Source organism: Emydura macquarii, unplaced genomic scaffold (genome assembly GCF_026122565.2).
Source record: "Emydura macquarii macquarii isolate MOO-44397 ecotype Brisbane River unplaced genomic scaffold, CSIRO-AGI_Emac_v2 contig_2205, whole genome shotgun sequence".
In the NCBI taxonomy this organism is placed as follows: domain Eukaryota; kingdom Metazoa; phylum Chordata; order Testudines; family Chelidae; genus Emydura; species Emydura macquarii.
In genome coordinates this window covers 29,120,378-29,144,155 of record NW_027132342.1, presented here as the reverse complement: position 1 = coordinate 29,144,155, position 23,778 = coordinate 29,120,378, and the positions used below count along the sequence as shown (strand labels likewise).

General features: G+C 43.8%; 1 protein-coding gene across 3 annotated transcripts in view; it reads right to left on the bottom strand.

The window, feature by feature from the left end:
• ATP2B1 (ATPase plasma membrane Ca2+ transporting 1) overlaps positions 1 to 1,809 on the bottom strand; it is a 110,233-nt gene extending 108,424 nt beyond the window's left edge. For 2 of the 3 annotated variants that reach the window (XM_067559839.1, XM_067559834.1), the window contains exon 1: positions 996 to 1,398. The gene's annotated coding sequence lies outside the window, so the exon portion shown is untranslated. Of the gene's footprint in view, positions 1 to 995; positions 1,399 to 1,696 lie in introns of those variants that run through there. The other variant, XM_067559836.1, reaches the window with a different exon arrangement.
• Positions 1,810 to 23,778: the final 21,969 nt, after the last annotated feature.

The window sequence follows — 23,778 nt, the reverse complement described above, 5'->3', positions numbered from 1 at the left end:
CTAGCGAGGCGGCAGGCTGGGGATGATAATGCCGTGCAGCAGCAGCAGGCTAATCCCAACTACTTAACCCGGCAGGGACCGGGGGCTGAGCACCACCTTCATCTAACACTCTGCGCGCCCGAGGGGCCTCGCCCGCTGCCAACGCCACCTCTGCCCTCCCGGGTAGCCGGGCTGGGCACCGCTTCTGCCGCGGAGGGAGAGGCAGCTCCGGCCCCGCCAGTCACCCGTCACCCAGCCCAGCACACATGCCACACGGCGCCGCCGCTCACCCCGTCTCCTCCCGAGAAAGATCCGAGCGGCAGCTCCGCGCGCCCCGGCAGAGGGAGACCCCCGCATCTGCCGCCCTCAAGGTCACATCGCGCCCCGGATACAGCGCGGCGGCCCCACGAGGGCAAAGGCGCTGAGCCCTCAGCCAGGCGGGCGAAAAAGCAGCCGCCGCTCCGCGCCCTCCGGCGGCTCAGCCTCTGCAGCGGCGGCTGGAGGGGGCGCTGCCCTGCCCTGCCCAAGGGCCCGGGCGGCTGATGCTCCAATTACCGGCTCCGGGGCCGCCTCTTACCTCAGCCGCTGCCCAGCCGCACACGCTGGACGGCGCCGCGCGGGGACGCACCGGGAATCTGCAGCTGCCGCCGCCTGCTCGGCGCACAGGGTGTCCGCGTCCCCCGCCCTGCTCCGGCGGGCCGGCCCCGCCGCGCCGCCCCCGCCCTGCGGCCGGGGGTGGTGGTGAAGCAGCGCCCTGCTGCGAACTGGGGCGGGGGGAAGCGGCGGCGCCCCGCCCCCGGCAGCGGGCGGCTCCTCTCTCAGCGAAGGAGTCAGCAGCACTTCACCCTCGCAGGCGGCTCAGCCCCAGCCGCCGCCGCCCCTCCCTGCCAGCAGCGGCTCCGCCTCTCGCACCCAACGCGCCGCGGAGCCTCAGCCAGCTCTGCAGAGTGGCCTGGCCAGGCAGCCACAAGGGCGGCGGGGCACTGGCAGCTCGGGCCCCCCCCCAACTCACTCACTCGTTTGCTCCTCGCCGAGCACCGCTTCCGCCTCCCCACACGCTGCTGCAGCCGCCGCTTCCTACCCCCTGGCCCGGTCACGTGACGGGGTCTCGTTCGGGTGAAGGGGGTCCAGACGTGAGGTGCGGCGGCGCCTTCAATGGGGAAGGAGAGGGAGGAGCCTCCGCCGGGACCGGGAGGGGGGGCTGGTGAGTGGGCGGGGCCAGTCATTCTCCCCGCCTCCCGCCCCTCCCATTGGCTGTTGAGTTCTGACGTGATTCTTTCCATGACGTGTGGGGGCCGGGCCGAGGCGTTTGATGGGGCCCGGCGGGCTCGGGTCGGTGACTTTGCCACGAGCTGCTCCCCGGGGAGGGGCGGGTATAGTGCGCTCTGCGCCCCCCCCCACATTAAAAACTCCGCGCCATCCCCATGCTTGCGAGGGGGGGGGCGGGAGTAGAAGCTAGGAGGGGAGGGAGCTCGCGGTGGTGGGGGCAGCTCAATTGCACGGGGCGGCGGCGGGGCACAAGGGGGAGCTGCTCCCTGTAGAGGGGAGGGGGCTGTGGGGGATGCAGGGAGAGGGAGCTGCATGCACAACACGGTGGGGGGCGGGTATAAACTCGCAGGGAGAGAGGAAAGGGTCTCACTTTAGGCGCGGGGAGGGGGGGTGGAATCCTGCTGCTCACCCCATTCAGGGGGTTGGAGAGTAAGGGGGGGATTCTTACCCTGTCGGGGCTACCGCCAGGCTTATACGAGGGAGTCTGATGATCCTCCTTTGTTTCCAGCTTGGAGGGTGAAATATTTACGGTGACCGCAGTCCGGAAAGCAGTTAGTTAAATATGGGGCCGCCCCGGCTGCTGCCTCGACCGCGTGAATGAAGGAGACTTCAAACCAAGCTGAGAGCGATTGATTGTAAATGTCTCATTGAAACACACACAGCAAAATGCTCCCTCAGCCCCAGAGGGCGAGGACTGATTTAAATTTCATTCTCGGTGAGAGGCTGCTTTCCTTCCCCCACGCCCAAAGACAGGTCTGCAAAGCCTCGCTCTCTTCCATCATCTCAGCCAAGCCCGTGTATTTCCCAGTTTTAGTTATATGCGTGTAATTTTACAGAGAAGTGCTCGGCGTTACCATGGGGCTTTATTTGTATTCTAATTCTGAATGGGACTAGAGATGATTTAAGTAAACTGATTGGCTATTTTACAAGACATTAATTCCCTAAAAATGCTCTCTCTAGATCAACTTGTTTATTATTAATACTATACAACTTTCTGAGGATCTCAAAGCACTTTACAAAAATGAAGCAAACCTCATTCTATAAATTAGATAATAAATCCATTGTTACATCCACTTTTAAAATGGAAAAATTGAGGTACAGAATTTAAGGTCAGTGTTTTCAAAAGTAGTAATTTTGACGGCCTGAGCTTTTGAGTGTTCAACCTCAAACACCTCGTGCTTGACTTTCAGTGGTGTCAATCATTCATAGCTCCTGCTGAAGAAACTTTGAAAGCTGCAGATAGTCAGCACCTTTCTATATCCAGCTCTGGAACTCTCTAGGACAAGGAATATTAGTGGAGACTTGAAAATCTGGGCCTCAATGACGTGACCAAGTACACACAGCAAATTGGCAGCAGAGGACTGGGAACAAGAACCCAGAAGTCCAGATTTCCCCTCCCCTTCTCCAACTCAGTAGATCATCTTAATGAAAATGCTCCACAAAACACATTTATTGCTATAGTTTTTTTGTTTCATTATTTAGATTTTCCTTTTCTTTTGACACAATATCAACCTCTTTGCTGGACAGTTCAGTGGAATGAATGGCTGTGCTTTGGGCCATCAAATTCTTTTAGCGAGTCAAAAATACCCCATCTCTCCATAGTTATTGCTCAAATCTCACAGCTATTTAAAATCAGCGTTGAAAAAGAAATGAAATGTGACAGCTCATGTAATGCTAGTGGTGAAGACTGAGACGTACAACAGAACCTAGAGAGTTAAAGCAATCTACATACAATCATACAAACAAATTCTAGTGAAGTTAATGTAAACCAGCCCATAAGGACCAGAAAATAAATAATTCTAACTACATTATCATCATTCGGTTGGTTGTGCTTCATTGTCTGTTATTCTTTCTTACCTGAATCTGTGAAGCAGTCATAAAAGGGCTGCTAACAGTAATTGGCTCCTGCCCATGTTGAAGGTTGCTAAAAATACTACCTTAGCCGACATCGCTTGAGGTCAATAGAAAAATCAAAATAATGAAAAAGACAAATCCTGCAGACTAATATATCAAAATTCTTTCTTGCATTTCTTCCCAGAAGGATAAAATAAAATAACTAAATGCATGTATCACAAGAAATTCTCTTGCAATTCTTTCCATCTGCAATTCAGTGTCCTCGTGCACTGATCACTGTGGCTCAGCAAGACTTCCCAGACACTTGAAAATTGCATTTCTCAGTACAGCTTTATGAGAATGGCAGATGTATTCTGCACAGCTCTGTCATGTGTCCTAGCTCTTAGCAAGACAAAAAAGGCTAAGGAAGCATGTTCTTGTGATTAAAGACATTGAGATCTTGATTCATTTCTGGATTCTGTCACAAACATCCTATGTGACATAGGGGAAGTCTCTGGGTCTCTCTGTGGTTCCATTCTCCATCCATAAAATGGGAACAATAATAATTTCCTGTCTCCCAGGGATGATATGATATTAATTAATTTTTACAATATGCTCAGAACCTGTGATGATGGAGGCCATAGATTTTTCATAGACCAACTCAAAATATTAGGCTGTCACTGTATCATTATTATAGTATTAACATTTATTTTACAATAAAGTACAAGAATAAGGTATATGAGATGCAACACAAAAAGAGTGGGAAAAAAGGTTATTTGTACTTCTATAATGTCTTCTTTCTGAGGATTTTAAAATGCTTAACAAATTAATCCTCATAACTAGAGTGTTCGTGCCCATTTTCCTGAGATATATTAAATTAAAAAAAAACTTCTTCAGGCCTTCCTCCTGTTTCTAAACAGTGGCTACAATGATGCAAGTGGTGCAGTCCCAGCAGAGCCCATAAGGTTGTAGGAGCCCAACCAGATGAAGAGGGCCTCTGGCATTTCACCTAGTGCATGGGGTCACAATGCCACTCATTCAAATTTGGTCCTGGCACCAGGTTGCAATGCCATTCATCACCCAAATTTGGCCCACACCAAATGAGGGCATGATGGGAGCAAGTGACCCACTTGGCAGCTGGGATTTGGCGAAGACACGCTACACTGGGACAGGAGCAGAGTGCCGAGCCAGGGGGGTTACTAGTGAGTCGCCACAAAGTTCCTGGGGTGGTGTATTAGGGCCTAGGGATGAGTTGTTTGTGGGCTATAGGATGAGCGGGGAGTATTGGAGGACTGCAGAGTGAGGGGTTGGGGGGAAATTGGGAAGGGGGCTCTGCGGTCTTGTTATACCAGTGCTTCTAAAAGGTAGAACATCTAATTAGTTAATGTTACCAGATTTGCCCATCACCTTGGGGTATGCTCACTTATTAGAGTTACTTTCCTTGGGGTGAGGAGTTGTGATTCTATTAATGCACTGCTTATGTCACTTGTGTTTTCATATGGAGCTTTACTGCTCCCTTCTCCAAGTCCCCTCCCAATGGAGCTACCCTGCAGAACCTAAGTTTCCCAGGGCTGGGTTCCTCCAGCTCCAGACTCAAACACCCACATTCACACACCCACATTCACAGATTAACAGCGCACATCTGAGGGGAGTGGGTCAAGACAGCACTTTTATGCCCCTGGACTCAACAAGCTAGGTCTATCAGCACTTTCCAGTTGCCACCCTTATATGCCCCTGGACTCCACAGGCTGGGCAGAGCAGCACTTTCAAGCTGCCACCCTTACATGCCAGAGGTTCAGCATGTCGCTGTCCCAACTTTCACTCTATAATTATTGTGGTAGTAACCCCTTTAATGAGCAAACCCCACAGGATTTTTTGGGCACTACAGGGATCTTTGGCTTAGGTAAAAGAAGCATTGCTGCAGAGCAGGATAGGGAAGCAGAGAACACAAAGGAGTAAATGAAGTTTGGAGAGAGTCTAGCAATCAAATGGATTATAACAGTTATTTTATTGCCAGGTATAGTACTTTTATTATGACTGATTTCACTGTGTTTGCTTGGACGAAAGGAGAATGGGATTTGGGAACCAGGTCTAGTGATTTAAAAGGTGCAACCATTGTTGTAAGGGTGGAAGGTAGTGCATTTCCCTCTTTCTCTTGCTAATTTCAGCTCTTTCTGGTCAGCAATGAATGAGTAGAGTGTGGAATGCACCCCAGTAGCTGAACAACTACTGAAAAATCCAAAGACTTCCTGCCTTCTTCTCCAAGTGAACAAACCCACTCATCTTCCACCAGTACCATTATGACTGGATTCTCACTTCTGTTATGAACTTCACTCAAGGCTGTTTGTTATTATGTTGGTGAATAGAGCCAGCTTCGAGGATGGAAGTTCTTAAGTGTCTGTGCACTCCACAAACTGCCCAATATCACTGTGATCAGCAAGAAAATGGCACCTGAATGATTATAAAGAAAAAAAGTGTGAAAATACACAGAGACAGTATTATTATCAATTCAAAAACCATATCTTTTATCACACTACGCTACGTAGTAAGCACCAATGCCCCATCTAGTAGTAGTTAATTCATGGGTCAGTCAGTCAGTCTCTTGGCTAGCAAGACCAGGCAGCTAGCTAGTTCATGTAACAATTTCCCTCCCGCTTGTCTTCTGGGTATCGTGAGCAATGAATTGCCCACTCAACCACTCATGCAGCTTAGTAATGAGGTTGTGAAGCAAAGCAGTCTTCCCTCAGCCTCCTCTAAAATGGACACCACCAAGAAAGGAGCTCAGCAGTGATCATCCACCCTCATAACTCCAGATCACATTTATCAGGGTATAGTTGTACTGTTGGAAACAAGACTTCTTGGACTTTGGCTGGAATGCTCAGGAGCCCAATGTTCACCTATAGGGCTGCATTTAACATCTGTTCCCCCACAAATGCCTGAAATAAAAGAGCATCTTTAAGATTTTGTTCTGAACCATCCTCTTCCCCCATCTTCCACCCAAAGGAGTAAATTTTAATTTCTTTAAAAAAATATTTTTCATGAAGTTTTGTATTCCCTGCTGTAATAATGTGCAGCCAGCAAACAGAAAATGAAAAAGAAATCAGAGGAATACAGGAATTAGGGACAAAGTAGATTGTTTCACAAGCCACCTTTATCTTCATACATGTCACATTTGAAATACACGGAAAGAAAGTAAATTATGCTCATTAACCCTTTTCATCTTTCATTTTCCTTTTCAGATACTGCTACAGCACAGCAGCATGACAGCCTCAGAAGAGACAGAAGAGTACAAAGAAAAGTAAGTCATGCAGATAATCTCAAAACTTACATGCAAAGAAAAAAAAAACAATGAAGGATATCATTCTCTTGGAACTGAAAGAGATGAAGAGGGAGCCTCCCTTGGTGAAGAACCTGGAGCAGGAGTGAAAAAGTAAAGAGGAAAGGAGAATGGAAGAGGATGACCACTTCAGACTGCTATCAAAAATAGCAAAGAACACACATGGACAGTACGGGAGGAGGAAAATTAGAGAATGAAGGAAAGCATTAAACATGAAAAGGAAATGAGATGATTGAAAATGAAGCAACATTCCATCTGTCAGATGATGAAAAAAGTTTGGAGAATGAATGTTCACCAGTACACTGAAAACAAAGTGCCAGTGCAGTCAGGCATTGCGTACCACCAATACTCCAACCCCCACGACAAATATGACAATATTCTTGACAAACTTCATGGAATTAAAGTTAAAGTATCTTAGGAGGTCATTGTATTAAAAATACAAATGTATATGTATTATCCTGTGATGCTGTGTAACTTCTTTTAAAGGGGAGACAAGGCTACTGTAAACACTGGGAAGTGTGATGTGCTTCAAGGAACTGTTTTACAACAATGGAGCAGACAAGACTGAACTTTTGTTGAGTGGAAATACTTAGGAAGAGAGGAATGCAAATTACTTACCTCCAGAGCCGTCCTTTTGAAGCTGCATCTTGAAGAGAAACCCATTATCTGTCTGATTACCTACTCACAGTCTCTTCAAAGGCCAAACTGAGTAAGAAGGGATTCCCTAAGTCATGGGGAGCTAGTTCTGAGCTAAAGCGCTTATGAACTGGTGACGACAGGAAAAAACCCTGTATGGGGTTTGAAGAACTAATCACTAACCAGTGCCCTTGAAGGAGTTGGGGTGATCTCCAGTAAGCTTATTAGCATGTGTGTAGATTTTTAATGTTTTAATATGTTTTCTCTGTAATGCTTTTACCTTAAGAATAAAAATTCTTGCTTAGAAAGAGCTGTGTGGTAACTTATAACTGTTGGAACTAACATTGTCTACCATCTGTGAGCAGAAAAGTAAAGCAGGCCAGCTTAGGAAGCCTGACTTTGCTGAGGAGGTCACAGTATAGGCAGAGAATTGTGCTGTCTGGAAATACCCTTGTCAGCAGGGAGAGAGACATGTGTTGCCACCTAAGAGAGGTGATGGCTGAGGAACCTAGAGTAGGTGCCCTTGCTGGACCACAGAGGGGGAAATACAGGTGCAGTTGCCCTGAACTGTGACACCTCAGTTCTAGTGACTTCTCCTACATGACATTTTACCACTTTGGAATGTTCCTTCTCTACTCTCCATCTGTCTCTCATGGCCAATCACTTAATACCTGCCTTCCAAAAGGACAGTAAAAGCCCCCAATACACATACCCAATACTTCCAGTTATATTTGTCAGTGTACAGAAGTAGTTTTGGTGTTTGTGATTTATAGCAATAGAACTGGGTATTGAAATGCAATATACTCCATTGATTTCATTAACTTTATGCCAACTGAGGATCTGGGCCTTAAAGTTTAATGTTCACTATGCTATTCTGTTCTATGATCAGTTTACAAATGCTCAATTCACTCTTTTCTGTCGCCCCCCCCCTTCTAAAAAAACAAAAATTACCATAGAAGCAACTGTAGCACTTTCTCTCAGACCAGCATCAACATCACTGCTCATTATGAGTCATACTCCTGACTCACAGAAATTAGTATTAGAAAGAATAAATATAGCCTGCTCCTCTCTTTCTTCAGTGTAAGGTAACTGTCTTGAGTTGGACAATACATTGTCTCCTACTAATTCTACTGTGTTGCTGCAATGCTTCAGTGTAGACACTACAGTTATGTCTACACTGCTGCCGTGGCAGGCATCGATGCTGCTGCATCGATTGTGCGTGTCTGTGTAGACCCACTCAGTCAATTGGAGAGTGCTCTCCAGTTTACTCAATTAGTCCACCTCCCCGAAAGGTGGAAGGCACTCTGGACAGAAGGGCATCTCCCGTCGATGCAGTGCCGTGAAGATGCTGTGGTACGTCAACGTAAGTACATCGACGGGAGATATGCAAGCTATATAAGGTACATCTCCCATCGACCGCCGCTGACAGAGTAGACCAGCCCTACCTATGCCAATGGGAGGTTCTCCAACTTCCTGAGAAGTGATAAGTAGATTGATGGAAGAATTCTTCTGTCAACCTAGTGCTGTCTGCATGGGGACTTAGGTCGGCTTAACAATACTGCTCAGAGGCCTGTAGACCAGACGTGAGGTTGATTTAGCAAATGTTAGCATATCTCCCCTGGTAATTGTTCAAGAAGGTTCTGAAACATTTAAGAGTCACTGTAGCTAAAGGTTCTTATCTTGTTTTTTTTTCTCTCCAGGGAATGGTGACAGAAGAAAATCAATCATACATTCCACTTTACTTATAATTTGAATGCTTAATTCTTGATTATCATAAACAAATGCTTTGTTTTGTTTTTTTGGTCATTTGCAGCTCCAAGTCATCATGTCTGCATTTAAATACTGAGGTCATGAAGGAGGGGGGAGAAAATCTCACATCACAGTTTTTAAGCTCAATAATTACAAATTTTTTAAGCAATTGAAAGTTTAAAACTTTGGGCTTGGCCCAGCAAACCTTAATCACAGGAATAAGTGTTTCAGGATCACAAACTGGGGATTTATGTAAGTATACATATGAAAGTATGTACTTTTACATTATATTATATTATGGAGAAAAGGGGTTAGTATTGATTTGGGGTGATTTCTGTTAATCAAATAACACTACAAAAATAAATAATATATTTAGGAATGAACTTTTTGGAATCCTTTAGAGTGTTTTTTTAAATGTCATCACTTAATAAAAATGAGGTTTTATAGCATAAAATGTATTCATATTATTTTTCAAGAGTGGATCAATAATGTGCCTAAATTTGCCTAAATTTCCCTTGTATATTACATAACATTCAGTCATGTACTGAATCTGCCATGTTTAAATATATCATTTTATGAACACATCTAGGAATAAGATTACTGTAGGTTATTTTGGGTTGACTTAGTTTGGGGATATAAGGTACTGCACCCAGTAAAGACTGTTCCAGAGCAGCATCAGATTAAAACACATATTTTAAAAAATTGCATAAATACCAGCCCATTGCTGAGAGATGTTGAGCACCTTCAGTTCTCATTGACTTCAGTGATTCTTGCAGTCACTCAGCACCTGTCAGGACTGGCCCCTGTGTTACCAATATCTTAGATTATTAATTTCTCACTGTGGTGTTTGTTTCATTTTTGCAGTTTAGCTTGATAGTAAAAACAGCCAAATCAGCTTCACTACTACCATTAGTTTCTAGTCAATTTCACTTTCTAATTCTTAGGACCTAGCTCACTTCTACAATGTTTAAATTCCAATATTGCAGAGGAGTTTTTTTATATATATATATACTAAACAACTATTCCAACAGAAATCTGTGCTCCAGTTGGTAGGAGCAACTGCAGAAGCAGCTGAAGCAGAGACTGCTGCACTGGATAATGGGGTGAAAGATGGCCTACCCAGGGCCACCCTTTTCCCCTACTCCTTCCCTAGCCCCCAAAACTGTCCAGGGAGACCCTCACACAAATTCTGAAGGCATTAGGAGCAATGGGAGTTAGGTGCCTGGGCAATTTTGAAAATCACACTAAGCATGTATCTGCCTTTTTAGGTGTGTAGATACCTTTAAAAATCTGGCCCTAAAAGCCTGATACAAAGCCTAATGAAATCAATGGAAGGACTTCTATTAACTGCAACGGGCTTTGAATTGGGCTTCACATGCAAAATCCATCTCTTCACTGTAACTTTTCTTGAACACTCAACAAAACAGAACCACCAAATCCTCAAAGAAGACATAAATCAATGAGGGCACTTGCCCAGTTTTTTTTAAAACTGCTTTGTGAGTGACTTGTAATTAGTACAGTTGTTCTTTTTTCTGATTCACTTGCAGACTTATTAAAGGTTACTCCAAACAAAGCCTTGAAATATAAATTAAAATGAGTAATCCTTTTGAAAGTAGTCCAGTTACCTGAAGTGGGCTTCCCAGAGTATGACTGAAGTTTATTTGACTCCAATGGGGCTATTTGTATGAGTAAAAAGATACTCATATTAATAATGGTTGCAGGATCAGATTCTTGGTTTGAATTCCACAGAATTGGTGGTATGAGTTTCTAGTTGGATGGTATTTACACAACACACCAACACAATTACCAGCTTTGTCGGTAGAATTAATAGAAAAACAGAGGAGTAAATGGGGCCGTACCTCAATACTTGTAGATGTTGTTCCTTCAAAATAAGGTTTGAGACACAGTGTGGGGAAGCTGGCACTGCCACTGCCTTTGATGCATCTATTTTGTGGGTAGTGGAAGAACTTCCATTCTTTTTGCATTCTGGATCTTTTTCACTAAACTTAACTTGGGGTGGGCATGAAAAGTACTGTACTTCTTAAATGCAAGTAAATCAGCCTCAAAGACTCAGACCCTGATCCTGCAATTCACTGGATGTTGATGCACTGCCATACCTCATGGAATCCGTTGGAAGTCAATAGGACTTGTCATAGGTGCAGCGGTACTTGTGCTCTCAGTAAATTACAGGATCATGTCCTAACTCTCCCTTTTTGAGAGTGTACTGCACATACCTATAACTAAACAAAAACTTGTTTGAAAAAAGGAGTTAAGGTTAAAAATGTCTTTCAACTGTGTCTAGCCAAACTGCCAAACCAATATTACACGTTGCAAAAATTCTCAAACTTTTAAAAAACATTAAAATGTCTGTAAATATCAGACTGTCAAAGAATCTTCATTGCTCACTCTTACCCCTCCTGATTTACACAATGCACCCAGCCTTACCTTTGCCCACTAAAACTTGCAAAGACATATGCAACTGGCAAAAAAATAAATTAGTATGGCCTCATCTGATAGCTTTGTGTTGCAATCCAGCAAAACTCAGCTGCTTTGGCTTAGTGTCATTTTGAGAGTTTTAGATCCCTCAGAGCCCAGAACTGAAAATGAAAATCAGTAGATGTGAACCTATGAGAACAGAAACCGGCAAGAGTTAAATAAACCCTCTGGGAACTGAAACCACCAAGTTTTGCAAAGCTCTACCCAAGAGATATTTTTTCTTGTGTTTTCTTCTTTTCTAAATTTACACGAAAAATGAAATTAAAAGAAGAGCTAATCTAAGATAATGCAGCTGTTGGAAACCCACAAACCCAGGAAATTCAGAGTTAAAGCTGGAACGTTATTCTTATCCTAGCCTACAGCACTTCTGGTATTTTCAGCCACTGTTGAAAGACTATTGCAGTACCTAAACATAATAAATGGGTTTAGATCAGAGTTTTAGCCTTACCTTCAAATGTCTTTGATTTTGTAGGTTAATGTTAGACTGTCCCATTTTATTCTTGTTTGTCTTCTATGGACTCTCATTTTAATGTCATTTTTATGGTCATGACAATAATAAATAAAAGAGTGGGGGGGGAGCTATGTAAAGATTATGTAAATGGCTATATTAGATCTTAGCTGCACTTTTTGTGTTTCTCGTTTGCATATTCCCAGCATATATACCCATATTCTCAAATATACACATATGGGCCAGTTTGTGGCATTTGGGGTATGTCTACATTGCAATTAAACACCCGTAGCTGCCGGTGACTGCTGACGCAGGTGTGCAGGGCTCAGGCTGCGGGGCTGTAAATTTGCAGTGCAGATGTTCAGGCTCAAGTTGGACCTTTCTGACCTCTGAGTTGGGAGGGTTTCAGACCCTGGGCTTCAGCCGGAGCACGTACACCACAATTTTTGCAGTCTGAGCCCTGCAAGCCCGAGTCAGCTGACACAGGCCACCCAGGGGTGTTTAATTGCAGTGTAGACATATCCACAGTCATTCTTACAAGTTAGGCACAGTGCAGTCACATTGCTCCATCTCTGGGTTTCGCAGTGTGCAGTGGGAGTGCATATAACCCTTTGGATATCCTGTTCCACTCCTTTTCCTGGCTAGCTCTGCTAGCTTCTGTGAAGGTACGTGGTGAAAGAGGCACCTTCTCCCCTTCTTTTCTGGATAGTTAATACGCTGGGAAAGGATTGGATAATGCATATCTTGCAAATGTGCAATGGCCAAGGGAGGTACACAAATTAAGGCCCTGATCCTGCAAATATTGACGCACATGCTTAACTTACACACTGCTAGTGGTTCCATTGACTTCAGTGGGACTGTTCATAGTGTATAAATAAAATTAAGTATATGCATAAGTCTTTGCAGGACTGGGACCTAAGTAGATCCATTAAGCAAATAGGTAGAAGAAATCCCTTATGAAAAGTACTAGGGTTGCTGTGCTTGCATAACTGCAGCTTTGTTAGATCTTCCTCTATCTTCATTGTTTTAAATATCAAAAAGCAATTAGTGTGGATTCTAGGCTATTCCTCTGAATAATTTAATTTCAACATATGCAGCTATTTTTTAAGCAGATGAGCACAAGAAGGTCTCTGCTGCCAATAAATGTAATCTTTAGCACACTCATTAGCCTATCTGATCTGCAACTTTGGAGTGCACGCCATTTTCAGCCAGGTTACAAACATCTGGAAATAGAACTTCACAGGGAAATTTTGACAAGGCCCGCCTTACTCCCCTGCTCAGCTCTGTGCAGATTTTGCTTCTGGTCATGGTGAAGAGAGGAGCAGGGAGTGGGAGAAACCCTGGCTCCACATTCCCCTTACTTGTCAGGCAGACTAACTAGCCAGGGTTTGATGGCGTATAGGTTGCTCCATCGCAAGGGGTGAAGGCCAATGGCAAAGGTAGGAGTAGAAACTTGGGTGGGCCCCAACTTAACATCAGAGGGGCAATGACAGATTCATGCTAGCTCAGCTTGAGCTAACCTGCTAAAAATAGCAGTGTGGACTTTGTGGCACAGACCAGCCGCCAGAGTCCAAACTCGTCTGACTCCCTGGGTCCGAAGCAGGGAAGAAGCAGGAGAAACTAAACTGGCTAAAGGAGGTACACACAGCTACAGCCTTCAGGAGCAAAACACAGGGTGCAAGATGCAGATGGGTCCCTGGAGGCTAAGGAGATGCCCTGATACCCACACAGGGAGGATGGGTCTGTGCTGGAAGGGCTCTGCTCACTGTGCGGGTGGCTCTCCACGCGGGTAGAGAGAGTGACCAGGCTCACCAGTTTTGTGAGGAAGGTTCACCCTTCCCCCTCTCCCCAGTGCACATACGGGAAGCACCTGCTGTCTGGGTTGGGGGAAGTTAGGCCCTGCTCCCTGGTGTGTGTGGGTTACTGTGTAGTCTCAAACGTGGCCTAGTGTAGAGGGAAGGACCTGGGCGCTGGAGAGTGAGCCCATTCCCCACTCACCCTGGAGTGGTGACCCTTGTCCCACAAGGCTGGGCTCGGATCCCTCTTCAAGCCCACTGACTCTTGCCGATTGCAGAGTCAGAGGATCCCACCGCAGCAGCATTTGATGTGCGCATCTCTGAGCAGGTGGGCCCTCCCCCCATGATGCCCCATGTCCTTCTTGGCCCTGATGCCACCAGATGCCAGCTTCACCTGCCGAGCTGGGTATACGTGCGTGGTGGCTCAGAATATGACAGGGCAGAGCTTCCAGAGCATAGCTTTGTGCAGTGCTGCAGTGTAGCTCTGTCCTGGATTGCAGATGCTGGAGTGACTCTCAAGACTACTCCAGCTGCATGACCCTGCTCAGATTTGAATAGGCCTGGGTGCTAAGTGGATGGGAAGTGGCCCACTTATTTCTAAGTCCCTGGACCCAGATTCTCATAGGTTTTTAGGCTCTTAAGTTTCATTGAAATCAATGGGAGTTAGGTGCTTAACTGCATTTGTGGATCTGGGTGGAAGAAACTTATTCCTTCCCCAGAGCCAGGGGGACACGTGGATGGAATTGGAACTTAAGAGTTATGTGTCTGAGTCAGAGTGCTTCCTAGGGCTGTCCCTGAGGTTGTGTAATTTATACCTCTCCTTTGCGCGAGATAGCCCTAAATTAATAAACAATGCAGGCTACAGAAAGTAAAAATGATTTGTGCATAAAAATATAAATGATGAATTGTATAAGGTGCATATTATCTTTACTTAAGTACCTGCATTCCATACCTAGATTTCATGAACCGACTGCGAAATAACAAATACAGCAAAAATGGGAAGTTAATCTCAAAAGATAGTTCAAAATATATTATTCGTGTTTAAGAGAAATGCATATTAGTTCACTATGTAATTATGTTAACTAGTTCACTGTTAACTATGTAAGGTGGATGAAACGCTGTTTTTTCCACATTGCCTTTAATCATGTATTGTTTTGGATTTTATTTTTAAACCACAGACTCATGAGGTTTCTCTATATTTATTATACAATTCTTTTTCCTGCCTGACAATGCCTATTTGTTCTCTATTTTTGGCTTGTTTTTGCACTGTTATCTCTAAATTACAGAATCTTTGCTGTTGACTGCAGGGACTGTTTAATTAAAGCAACTATTTCATTATCAGTAAGGTGTATTGCAGTATATCATATATCTTTTTTTCAATCTCTAATTACCCTGTTATTGATTGGGGTAAGAGGTAAACTATGCATTTGATGTTTTCCTTGGGAATGTTGCAAAAGAACCCAAGTAAGTGACACATGCCATCCATTCGGTACAATTCATATGATTCTAGTGACTACTGAACTAAAACATCTGTGTAACTCTGTTAAAATCAAGACTCAAAGGAGATATGTCCATAGAATAAAAAAATCTATACCATAATTCTGGCCAAAAATTGGTACCCTGTGTCTCTCTTTGCAGAGGCCACAAAGATTCATGGGAATGGACAAGGCCCAAGCATCATTTTTTCAGGCCCAGTACAAACTTGTAACACAGGCCCCCTCCCACACACAAACCACAATCCCTCATCCCATACATACAATCTCATGAGCCATGACATTTTTTTTCCTCGTGGTAATGGGGGTTGCAGCCTGGGCCGGGCCCCCCAGGGCATCCAGGCCCCGGTAAAGTGTGCCCTTCCCCCATGTGGAGGCCCTGGGAATGGAGATTAAACTAAAATACCCTCTCACTCTTGGAGGTGGTCTTTCCATGCCATTGTTAAATCACATTAGTGGGGCAGCATGGGGAAATTTGCACAGCTGCTAGCCCTGCTGAGCCTGTACCATGGATAAACAGAAGACTTCAGTCTCATGGGCTAGCAATTCAGCAGCTTTCACAAACATTACATCTACTAAATGTCAGATTACACCAAATTCAGTAAGACTACTCAATGAGTAAAGTATTACTCTAGAGTAAGGATGGCAGAATCTGGCTCTGAATTGGTTAAAGAACTATTGGAGGAAAGTTAGCAATTGTTTTCTTTTCTGTCTATGTGGTAATTGCTTCCCTCTGAAATTAGTGTTAACCTTTAAGGCTAGCATTTCTTTTAGAAATAAATTATACCATGGAAGAAGAGTCCCTCTCCCTTCCTCCCCCCACCCCCTGGCTTTACAGTCTACCAGATTAACTGGCATTCTATTATTGAAAATCTAATTTTCTTTATAAACTTTCACAAAGGTAAAGTCAAATCTCTGAGGAGAGTTAGTTATACTTTAAGGCTCCTATTATAAGGCATTAATTTGATCTTTTTTTAAAAATATAACAGGGATATGTTTTACAATTTAATGTTCTACAATTGCTACTTGTCTAATGATTGTAATACTTTACACTTAAACAGCATATTTAATCCATATGAAAAAGACTCCATGATATTTTACAGTGTCTCTCTCCTTTTCTGTCCACTGAATTGCAGCCATGTTTTAGGTGAAATTATTAGGGGTTCCATCATGCTGCTTTTGTCCTCTCATTTGACATATATTTCTGTGTTTTTCTGAACTCCAGCTATTTGATGTGTAGTACTTTTGGCATCAGTTGCTGGGGATACAGGGTTCAGGACTTTTGACCTATTGGTTGACATCAATTAGAGAAGGAGAACATACCAGAAGAAATAGTATTGCCTTTAAAGATCTTAATGGGAAATCAATTGTCGTTCATGGCCAGCGTAAATCTACAAGTGTTTGTGACTCTTCAGATCAACTGTGGAAGTCTTAAAAAGAGAACAGTTCAAGTTTCTATTTTTTCCTTTAAAATAAGGTGAGAAACATACTTATTAATTAGATGTATGTAATTCTGTTTAAAGATACCTTCCTTTATTTACAGCCTATCCACAGGATACACCTTAGCATACTATAAAGCAATTAATATGCTTCTAGATTGTATGTGACTGTTAAAGACTCCTCTTCCAAATACAGTGTCTAATCATTAAATTTCTGATCGCATATCACTGGTATGACTCAGCCTGAAGTTCTGTGGGGCAATCAAACTTGTATCTCAGTGGTACAATCTCCCCAGCATATGCCGAAATGAGACAATTGTTTCCATATGATGTGGGATTTGTTTTTCAGACAGATTCTCTCCTATTTGTCTGACTGATGGGATCTGAGCAGCTCCATTCACAATGAACTGTTTCTCTCTCAGCTAATGTGCCTCTGAGGACTGTCTGTGAATATGCCCCTTTAAATAGAAGACACTCAAATGTAATTATAATTCTGACATTGATCAACAATTTACAAGATAAAACTCATGCAGCACAGGAAACAACATGAAATTAAAATGAAATATACAAAACTGAATTTCTATAAACTATCTAGCAGATTTATTTATTGTTATATAAAGCTGTTGGAAAGCTTTGTCACAGGGAACGGTAAAAATAGATTTAATGAAACTTCTAAACACCTAAGCTTAGAAATAAACTAAACGTCTGTCCCAGGAGCTTGAAAGCAGCTATCCAAGTTGGTCTCCTTTGTTCTCAGCCTCATATATCTCCTCAGAATTCCTCCTCCTCCTCATTCTGAACAACTGAGGGAAAGCTTAGCTCTACCTCTCACTGGCCATTCCAACTGGTTTTAAAAAAAATACTTTACCTTTTTGCATATTCACATTCATGTTGCTATCAGTAATTAACTTTAACTTACACTTGGGATAGTACACCACCATGAGATCTCACTCATGCAGGGAAGCTTAAAATCTACATTTTGTTCCGCTTTCACATCAAATGCTCAACAACAGATCCAGATTCGAATAATACAAGACAGCATTGAGCCAAATGGACTATATGAGTAACATAGAAACATTTTTTATTTTCTAGAGCAATTAATTAGACTTTCACACTTTCACTCCCACACTGAAATGAATCTCCATATGTTCAAGCATCATAGGGAAAAAAATTAAATGAAAGAAAAAAATGTAGGCAAAAGTCGTAATCATGTCCTAGTAACATTTACTGAGAGCTAACTTTCTGTCAACGTATTTGAACTTCATACCCTCAATATACATTAAACTAATCTGCACACCTCATGCTTTAAATACAAGCAATGGCCCCCTCACTTCTCTGACTAGATCATTGGCTCAATGGGTAATCATCAATGACTCGATGTCTAGTTGGCAGCTGGTATGAAGTGGAGTGCCCCAGGAGTTGGTCCTGGGGCCGATCTTGTTCAACATCTTCATTAATGATCTGGATGATGAGGTGGATTGCACCCTCAGCAAATTCCTGGATGATACTAAGCTGGGGGGACTGGTAGATACACTGGAGGGTAGAGATAGGTTACAGAGTGACCTACGCAAATTGAAGGATTGGGCCAAAAGAAATCTGATGAGGTTTAACAAGGACAAGTGCAGAGTCCTGCACTTAGGATGGAAGAATCCCATGCACAGCTACAGACTGGGGACCAACGAGCTAGGCAGCAGTTCTGCAGAAAAGGACCTGGGCAGTTACAGTGACAAGAAGCTGGATATGAGTCAACGGTGTGCTCTTATTGCCAAGAAGGCTAATGGCATTTTGGGCTGCATTAGTAGGAGCATTGCTAGCAGACCGAGGGAAGTGATTATTCCCCTCTATTCGGAACTGGTGAGGCCACATCTGGAGTATTGCGTCCAGTTTTGGGCCCCTGCTACAGAAAGTATATGGACAAATTGGAGAGAGTTCAGCAGAGAGCAATGAAAATGATTAAGAGTCTGGGGCACATGACTTATGAGGAGAGAATGAGGGAACTGGGTTTATTTAGTCTGCAGAAGAGAAGAGTGAGGGGGAATTTGATAGCAGCCTTCAACTATCTGAAGGGAGGGTTCCAAAGAGGATGGAGCTAGGCTTATCTTAGTGGTAGCAGATGACAGAACAAGGAGCAATGGTCTCAAGCTGCAGTGGGGGGTGGAGGTCTAGGTTGGATACTAGGAAAAACTTTTTCACTAGGAGGGTGCTGAAGCACTGGAATGAGTTACTTAGGGAGACGGTGGAATCTCCATCCTTAGAGGTTTTTAAGGTACGGCTTGACAAAGTCCTGTCTGAGATGATTTAGTTGGGGTTGGTCCTGTTCTGAGCAGCGGTTTGGACTACTTGACCTCCTAAGGTCCCTTCCAACCCAAATCTTCTATGATTCTCATCAAAGATTTAATACAGACAGAGAAATTTGATGTCTTTTATTAATGAGACTTCATTACTTTTTCAAAATATACTACCAGACATCACTATTAAATAGTACTATGAAATATCATCTACAATTGAAATTAAACTGCACTTATAAAACTACTCATTCTGTGATGTATTGTCCTTGGTGCATTTCATTATTTGTTTCATTTATTTGCTAAAGTCTCAGTCATTAATATGAATGGACAAAGTTACAGTGCATCTCATTGGAAATGTCTATGTCTCTCTTCAAGTGAAGTTTATTGCCTTAAGCTATGGGTGCTTTCCATAAGAGAACTACAAAGCACATCTGAATTGCTTCACCATCCCAATACACCTCACAGCTAGAGAGAGATGGAAACACAACCATTAATAGTTTATAAATCACTGGAATGTCAGATTTGTTTACACTGTATACTTTCCTCTTTGCATGAGGGAAATAAGGCACTCTGGTGTCCTTGTCTGTGTAGGACAGTATCTGATTGGTCAGTATATACAGAGGGCTAGATTGTACCTGATAGGTATAATCCTGCATTGGGGCAGGGCCCCATTACCCTTGGGCAGAGATTAGCCATCTTCCCCTCCCCAGTGCACAGATAGATTGCACAGGCTGAGCCATCTATTAGGATATTCAGAATCCAACTCATCTGTGGGCACTTGTGGAGGATATTCATATCTCCTCCCTACTCCTTTTGGAGTCACCTGGGAGGTGCATGGAGAAGTAGTATCTATATTTCACTGATCATCCCTAGCTTCCTGCTCAGACTGCTGGATCATGCCTCTCTCTCAACTCCATTAAGGTCATTATTTATTATTAGTTTTACAGCCCCCCAAAGCGTACTAGATGCTTAAAAATATTGAATCAGACAGTTCTCTGCCCCCAAGATTTTACAATCTAAGTAAACACAAACAGACTAGGGAAAGAGGAAAGGATAAAAGCATACATACAAATGACTTAGGTAACCTTTGGATGTGGGGAAAACGGTTGATATGATATACCTTGACTTTAGCAAGGCTTTTGATACAGTCTCCCACAGTATTCTTATCAGCAAGTTAAAGAAGTATGGGTTGGATGAATGGACTATAAAATGGATAGAGAGCTGGCTAGATCACCGGGCCCAACGGGTAATGATCAATGGCTTGATGTCTAGCTGGCAGCCGGTAACAAGCGGAGTGCTCCAGGGGTCGGTGCTGGGGCCGGTTTTGTTCAACATCTTCATTAATGATCTGGAGGATGGGGTAGATTGTACCCTCTGCAAGTTTGCAGATGACACTAAACTAGGGGGCGTGGTAGATTCCCTGGAAGGTAGGGATAGGACAGAATGACCTAGACAAATTGGAGGATTGGGCCAAAAGAAATCTGATGAGGTTCAACAAGGACAAGTGCAGAGTCCTGCACTTAGGATGGAAGAATCCCATGCACAGCTACAGACTGGGGACCAACTGGTTAGGCAGCAGTTCTGCAGAAAAGGTCATGGGGATTACAGTGGATGAGAAGCTGGATATGAGTCAGCAGTGTGCCCTGGTTGCCAGGAAGGCTAATGGCATATTGGGCTGCATTAGTAGTAGCATTGCCAGTAGATTGAGGGAAGTGATTATTCCCCTCTATTCGGCATTGGTGAGGCCACATTTGGAGTAGTGTGTCCAGTTTTGGGCCCCCCACTATAGGGCAGATGTGGACAAATTGGAGTGAGTCCAGCGGAGGGCAACAAAAATGATTAAGGGGCTGGAGTACAAGACTTATGAGGAGAGGCTGAGGGAACTAGGCTTGTTTAGTCTGCAAAAGGGAAGAATGAGGGGGGATTTGATAGCAGCCTTTAACTACCTGAAAGGGGTTCCAGGGAGGATGGAACTAGGTTGTTCTCAATGGTAGCAGTTGACAGAACAAGGAGCAACGGTCTCAAGTTACAGTGGGGGAGGTCTAGGTTGGATATTAGGAGAAAGTTTTTCACTAGGAGGGTGGTGAAGCACTGGAATGGATTTCCTAGAGAGGTGGTGGAGTCTCCATCTTTAGAGGATTTTAAGCTGCGTCTTGACAAAGCCCTGGTTGGGATTATTTAGCTGAGGTTAGTTCTGCTTTGGCCTCCTGAGGTCCCTTCCAACTCTAATCTTCTATGATTGTATCTCATGTTCAAATCCATAATTTTGGTGTTCTTTAATGTTTCTCTTTTTTTCCTTCTTTTCTCCAAACCCTCTTCCCCTCTTGACTTTCTTTCAGTTCTTGCCCAGTTACTCGCTTCCTAGTTCCATCCCTGTTAGTTCCATCCTAGTTTCATCCATGCCATTCTTCACCCACTCATTTAGTACAGCAAAAACTCCTTAGTTATAGTCAATCCCCCTACATGATCTATCTCCTCACCTGTGGTCCTGTTCTCCATCCCAGCCATATCCCACCCAGCAGACAATCTCCAAATCCCACCCAACAACTCACAAAATCTGGAACTGCTGACTCTTATGGGACTGTTTTGCCTAAATGATCACTTCTGGATGGTGTTGAATCATGTCACTTTGTTACTGGGGCAGAGGTACTAAAAGGCTGTTATCCTTGTTGTGTGAATCAAGGGCTACAGAAGTGTGCTTGGCATACCCTGACTGAGGGACTCACCCTCAACTAAACTGCATTTGGTAGGTAGGGGACATGGCTGCCAAAGCCCAGTGGAGTTGAAAGAGGATGGGCACAGGTACTTGTACCGGATGGTATAGGCCCTGCATAAGGGTCCTAGGCACCATTTTGACCCTTCCTCTCTCCATTATGTAATAACAGAGCTGATTAACACTCAGTTGAGAGTCCTGTAACACACCACAGACTGAAGTCACTGATAACCAGGTCTAAGCATTAGACCTGTGCCGGGACAGTATCTTTGATACCCAAGATGCATTAGCAGTGAGGCTCCCCCACAAACAGTTGAAATCACAGAACTGAAATCACTGAGAACTGGGTTAAGTGGTGAAACCTTAATATACTCAGTGTGTGGCCAGCAGAGCAGGCAACAGGACGGCCAGTGGGGCGGAGTGGCGCAGCTGGCAGGGCAGCCAGTGGGGCAAAGCTGTGAGTGGCTGGTGAAGCGGCTGGCCGGGTGGCCGGCAGGGTGAACAAGGCGCCTTCTGTCCCTCTTCCCCAGCCAGAGTAGGAGGTGAACTCCACAGATACACCTCTGAACTCTGGGTCTTCTCTGACCAAGGACAACTACTGGGAGTGGGGAGCTGTGAAAGGAGGGGCACATTAAAGGAACTTCTGGTTGCTGGACTTAAGAACCTGAGGCAAAAGGAAACTGCCGAACATACTCTGGGGTGGGTGTTTTGCCCATGGTTTTATGCTTATGGACCCTGCATGTGGCGTTTTCTCAAGTTAAAGCTGGATTACTTTCCCCTTTTTTTAAAAGTTTCTTTTCTACCCTCAGTGTCTGTGCTTGCGAGAGGGGAAGTATTGACTCTAGAAGTGCCCAAGGGGTGATGTGTAATTGTCCCAGGTTACTGGGTGAGGGCTCGAGCTGGTTTTGGGTTGTATTGTTGAAAAGGAACCCCTAGATATTGAACCCGGCCCTTATTACTGCTGACTCCAACTGGCAGAAAGGTTACATTTATATGGACAGTACATAAAGTGTCTGTGGCGGTGGGGATACAGGGCGGAATTAAGCTTTTGTGGGACCTTGACTTACATTTTGTCATAAATGTTTTTTATTTGCTTTGTTTTTTTTAATCTTTTACTTCAATTGAAAATGTCCTTTCTCTCCAATACATTTTTAATGTCAATGTTTTTTTAAGTAACGTACAAAGAGTTACAACTTTATCTCCATCTTAACAAAACTTTTTGTCATGGAATTATCATAAAGTGCAATTAAGACTTTAAAAGGCACCCTATTTTATTCATATTTATTAAGTGAAACTCTTGGATCAAATCAAAATGAGCAGAAAGTGGCACTTTAATTTCAATTTTTAAGACAGCATTCTTAAAGAATGGAGGTTAAAAAATACAAAGGAATTATTTGTCATTGCCCTTTTAATTTGTTGCCCTACCAGTTAAAAGTGCTATAGATTCCTATCTTAAAATGTTTTTTGTAGTGGATTCACTAGATCACCAAATATGGTGTCATTGTTTCATTTATTATATTTATTTTTGTTTTCTGACTTGGTTTATTCTAATGATTTAAACCAGAAGAGTTCTAAGTGTGCCTTGTGGGATACTGAAACAACATTTCATTTCCAGTGACATATTCTAGTTATTATCTAAACAGTATCATACATTATACTTAATATGTAAGAGAGAGATTTTGCCCTCCCTTACATGGCTATGGGAGAGAGAGTGTTTGTGTGTGAAGGGGGGCAGGGTGGAAGGAGTAAGGGGCTTCTCTTTCCTTCCCAGCCCATGTAAAGTCCTTTCCAGAGCCACATGGCAGCTACTATCAAGTTGCCTCTCCTGAGAGCAAGTAATTAGGAAAAGGAATGGGGATAAGCAGGGGGGAAGAAGGGGAGGGAATAGTGGTCTAGGCTGGGTGGCCATAAGAGGAGAAGTATGTTGCACCTCTTAAAAAGATGTAGCAGATTATTTCCCATCCTCCACCAGCACAATTGGATTGCTCAGGGAGACATTCTCTGAGGCAGAATGCCTTCCAGTGCTCCCCCACAGACAGTGCAGCCCCATAGTGCCTCAGAGGGTTACAGCTAAAAACTACAATTTGGCCTTAAATGTAAAGAGCACTTTACAAAATGGAGAATAAAATACGGTTCCTGTCCCAAGGACCTGCCAGTCTAATACAGGCAAAACCCAACCTGAGACAACAGTTTAGGGAAAAGAGAAAATAGAGAAACAATTGGCATTCAGAGAGTTCAGTAAAGGGAGGGTGTGGAGCAATAATTGGTGAGGAGAGCAGCATAGGAAATTTGCAGCAATTTT